General features: G+C 39.7%; 1 long non-coding RNA gene across 1 annotated transcript; it reads left to right on the forward strand.

The window, feature by feature from the left end:
* The first annotated feature begins 1560 nt into the window (after positions 1 to 1560).
* On the forward strand, positions 1561 to 2925 carry LOC122457721. The gene is made up of 3 exons (XR_006277394.1): positions 1561 to 1623; positions 1779 to 1920; positions 2805 to 2925. It is a non-coding gene; the product is annotated as an uncharacterized LOC122457721 (long non-coding RNA).
* Positions 2926 to 5357: the final 2432 nt, after the last annotated feature.

Genomic DNA, 5357 nt, shown 5'->3' on the forward strand with positions numbered 1-5357 from the left:
ATATCTCTTCTGTCCCCAGAACTCACATTGTCCTCTCTGCTGTATTCTGTATACCAGGGATTGGCAACATTTGGCACATGGCCTGCTAGGATAAGCCCCCTAGAAGACAGGGCTGGTTTATTTACCTGCCGTGTCTGCAGGTTTGGCAGATTGCCAATCCAGGTCAATGGGGGCTGCAGGAAGTGGTGTGGGCTGAGTGATGTGCTGGTCACTGCTCCCACAACACCCATTGGCCTGGAACGGCGAACTGCGGCTAGTGGGAGCTATGATCGGCCGAACCTGTGGATGCAGCAGGTAAACAAAATGGCCCGGCCTGCCAGGGGTCTTACCCCGGCGGGCCGAAGGCCAAAGGTTGCTGATCCCTGCTGACTACGGTACCTTATAGATTATAAGGTATAACTCTCTCTCTCCTGCCTTGGAAGGAGGAGGGCCTAGTCCCTAGGAGCACAGGGTACCTGAAGCAGAGCAGTGCTGGGAAAAGGCAAGAGCAGCTGGGGAGCTCCAGCCTGAGGCTTTGGGTAAGGCCTAAGCAGGTCCTGGGGCTGCAGAGGTGTAGCCCGGGAATAGGCAGAGGCAGCTGGTCCAACCCCCTTGCCAATGATGAGTGGCCATTACAGACTGAAGTTTGCCCCGGTGAGCGGGGATTAGATGATGATTGGCAGAAGCCACTGAGGCAAGGTGGGCAAAGGGGGAGGAGGTTCCCCTGGGAAGGGTGACCCAGAGTTTGGGGGTGCTGTTGTGGAGAAGCACCCCATGATAAGGGGCACTGGGGTCTGGGAGGGACACGGGGCCTGTGGCAGGCGAGACACCGGCCAGCATAGGGTGCTCCGAGGCTGTAAAGAGCTAAATCCTGGACTGACCAGCAGGGTTAGTGAGTGCTCAATCTGCAACACTGACCTAAAGCTCTAATGGAACATGTGAATTTCTGGTGACTTCAGAATTTTCTTTACTCTGCAGGGTTATTTGGGGCAAGTTTATTGTCTATAAATATCAATAAATACAATAATGGATCTCTACAGAGTAGGCTATTAGAATGCTATTGTCACCAGGGACACAAGGAGGCCTTCAGGCTACTCAGAAATCGTTACTGTGTGAAAAGATTCTACTTTAAAGTGAATGTGTGTTCAGGCCTTCTCTCGCATGGTGGATATCTTTTGAGAGGTTCCAGGTAACCGACTCTAAGCAGTATGAAATTCTTAATTAGCTTGTATGTAAGAGGTGTTCTGCAGGTTCAAACAAATTCTTTGAACGCCTTTGAAATGCTCCATATGCACCCATGCAGATTAGAAGAAAATTAATTAAATTGTATACACAAGGTTAATGAGCTGCATTAAGTACTGAGTACAATTAGGTTTTGAAAATTCTTAGTAAACACCATTTAAAAGTAAGCTATGAAAGATAATATTTGAAATCAAGTGGACTGTAAAATAGTTATTATTGTGTACTGAGGTCTGAGATAATAGATGAGGTTATGTACAACCATACATTGACACTGGACCCGCCTGTGTTCTGCAGTTATAGGGGGAGATACAAACCGTGGAAGGAGGATTTGCTGGAAATCAGAGAAGGACAAAGACACAAACATCTTGTTTCCCTTTAGAGGGACACAGAACTTCCTAAGATGTAAGTTTTCATTTTGCTTAGCAAACATATTTTATAGAAGCGTCAGGCCTTGGCTAGCTCTGGTTCTGAGAGTGTTAATCTAGCTGGTTTATTCTGCTTAATTCTTATGTTGAAATTTTCTTTCATTTTCCAAAAAAAACTTTGCATTTCATAAGACATCAAAAATTGGTGATGTTAACTCCAATGTTTGGGAACTAGTGCTGCTGGATGTGCCAGAGAGAAGAAAACTTTCTTTGGAATAAAAGAAGAATGCATAAGGTGTGAGCGATGTAATTGCCTTTGTCAACATGCCAAAAGGTGAGGGTACGATGATAAAGCCAAAAAATGCTATTTCCCCCCACATTTTAAAGACTAGTAGTGGCCAGCCCTGTGTGCTCACTGTGTCTAAATCTTACACACCCCATATTAAACAATCAGAGTAATCAAGATGGCTAAAGATTCACTATTATTGTGCTTTATAGTCCAGGAACTATAACATCATTATAACTATACATCATTATAACACTATAACTATTTGTCATTAAGGTTACCATCACCAGTGACAAAGGAAACCTGCTGGCCTGGAAATATAGGGAATGGCTCCTTTCATAATATACAGACCACAGAAATACAATCGTTCATACAGGAACAATTTGTTCTGTTTTCCTCCTGTTCTACTAATCTGATTGAAAGATGGTGAGTCATTCAGTAAAGGCTAATAAGAATTTGGGGTTACAATGAATGCTAGATCTACGCTGATATATGTAATGCCATGTACATCTGATGATTAAGGAGAACAGTGACCTGTTCAGAAGAAAAGTCATGGTCTGGTCATACAAAAAATGACAATCACAAACACAGAACCAGCCTCACTCCCAATAAAAGTCACAATCATCATTATTTTAACCAAGATGATATTTATTTATTTTATAACATCAATAGTTTTATTAAACTATTAACAGCAACAGATCACACTACTATGTCTTGGGAACTAAATACAAAATATAAGAATTTAAAAAAATGAATTTCCTTCTTCTACAGAGGGAATATTACTTGGAAATGTCCATAGCAAATCTTTTGAAAAAAACATTCAAATGGGCTACTGTGTACACACACAGGTAGTCTGCAGGAAATATTTGATTATTTTAATACAATAGCTTATTATCTTTCTATTTTTCAATTTTTTTATCTTTCTATCATAGGGTTCTATACTGCTTGAATTTGAGAGCCTCTGAGAAAAGGTGACAGCAAGAAGAAGTGAGCATTTTCCCTGATGTCGATGAGAACACACATGCTTAAACACATGCTTCAGTGTTCAGTTTTCTATCCACTGCATTTGATCAACACTCACCGGCAACAGTAGGTATTGCTTGCAAGCAGAATTTGCAGCATCAGCCCCTAAAATATACACTTTTTTTCCATTATACAATCAGGCTGTTTTTTCTGTCTGTATATGTGGCAGTATTTGTAGGTAGCTACAAATAGCTAGCCCAGAGGTGTTCAAAGTAGTGGGCAGACCTCCCCAAAAGGGGACACAGAAGGTATTGGGGGGAAGGGAGCATGGGAAGCTTTAGCGGGGGGAAACTTATTAAAAGCGCACATTTTACCCACAGCAATGAATAACTAGCAAATCTGATTCCTCCAGACATATCAGGTCTACAGATGATGTGGTGCATTTTGATGGATTTCTGTTATTCTTGCATAGCATTATACAAAGTTGTTGCCATCTGTAGGTTAATCCATTTGCTACAATGTGGGATGCAAATTCTTTTTAAGATAGCTGCTTCAAGCATTCAACCCAGGATGGAATTGCTCTGCTTCAAAAAAAAAAAAAAAAAAAAAAAGTGCACCCATCATACTAATAACAATAGTGTGATACAAGTAAGCAGTATCTCACTTAAAATTTACATTACCATATATTTAAATGGCTCTGTTTGTTTGAATCAATGCCTTAGTGGTTTTTAATATTTAGTGAGTTGCATGTTGATTTTTGGTGTGTGTATGGCAGGGTGTAAACTATTATACACACAAAGAAGGGGGATGAGATCAAATACATTTGAGAACTACTGTCCTAGACAAACTGTCCTCAAGTTTTAGGATATATTGTTCCTCTTATGTTCTGCCAACAGTTTTCCCATTAAAAGGATCCATCTCTGGTGGAAAATTTAGAAGGCAAATTCCCATTCCAATGTTGCTGCATGATGTATCAAGTGAAATAATCTAATTCCATTAAGTGACTATTTTAGTAATTGAACCAAAAATAACACATGCACCTCCAGCTACAGTATGTACATGGTGCCCAAAAGTTTTGTGTATTAATGGATGTGATTTATGTATCATTTTCTATAAAGAAATGTCTTGGATGTGTATTTGTAGCATTATTGTACTAGAACATGTACTTTGCTACTTTTCACCAGATAAGATTGCTATAAACTTCAGGCTGTATTCAACTATTTCAGACTCTAAATAATTGTAAGTAAGGCTTTTTATTTAATTTCTTTTACTGCTAATAAGGCCAATATAAATAAAATCACACATTCCCAAAACCTTGCTTTATTGTTGAACAGGAGGATGTTTCACTGTTCCTCAAATCCTTTTAGTACATTCTCAGTTGTGTTCAATAAATATACAGCTAGTGCATACTTCCTGTAAACAGTAAATACAGCTGGGTTTCTTCTAGATATGTGATATCAGCTTTTGCCTACTTTGGATCTGTGTAAGAATTTACTAGATAGTAGATATAATAAGGTATAATGTTTCCACGCTAAACACACTATTAATTCACTATGTGCTCTACTGCTTCAATTTCATCCAATCTATAGGTTTCCACAGCTACTCATCACTAGCATTTGAGTGATTTCCACATCAAATCAGTAGCAACAGTGGAAAAGATGTTGCCTTTCTTATATGCTAGTATTCAAATCATGGGATTCTTTGGGTACTGACTGGTGAAGAGACCCATCTGTAACTGCCTCAAGCAATGTTGTCATTAAACCATCAGGGGAAATATAGAGGCAGATCTTCAGCTAGTATACATTGTTAGAGCCCCATTGATGTTAATGGGACTATGGCTATTTATACCAGCTGGGGAACTGCCCCAGCGTTTTATTTTCAATATTACCATCATTGCACCATACTTTATACTCTAGGACAAAGTCTCCATGTGTACTATCAGCCCAGTAGACATGTAGTTCTGTTTATACTGTCTTACCATATAAGTAAAGCTGTGACATTTGGCATGTAATAATTTTTAGCCTTCTGTTGGCCTCATAGAAAGCCAAACAAAATAACTTATATTAGTGCAGTTTTGCTCATCTAACGAAAGCAAAGCCTGTGTTCATCTCAGCAGTGGAGAGAACTGATGGTCAAAGGGTAAAATTCTGGCTGCTGTAAAGCATTTTTCCATTCCAAATGCTTCCCAGGTGATCAGCAATACTCACAAAACAAAAAGTGGGGGGGGGAGATTACTTGGAAATCTCGGTAAAAAATCTTCTGAGAAATACTTCCAAAAATTCATTAAACTGGGGACAAAAAGTTTAATTAGATTCCTTAATAAAATCAGAGGAAGGGGTTAAGTTAGAATAAAGAGCCACAGTAACAATAGCAACAGAATCCCCTGGACTAACATATGTCAGCAAGGGAAGAGTGGGAGCAGTTATCATTAATGGCCATTCTCAGCTCAGGTCCAGGGGCTTGGGTCAGAGGTATGAAGTAATCACATAAAATATTCAATTGTCATACCAGTACATAGCTCC

This window comes from Dermochelys coriacea, chromosome 1 (assembly GCF_009764565.3).
Source record: "Dermochelys coriacea isolate rDerCor1 chromosome 1, rDerCor1.pri.v4, whole genome shotgun sequence".
Lineage (NCBI taxonomy): Eukaryota > Metazoa > Chordata > Testudines > Dermochelyidae > Dermochelys > Dermochelys coriacea.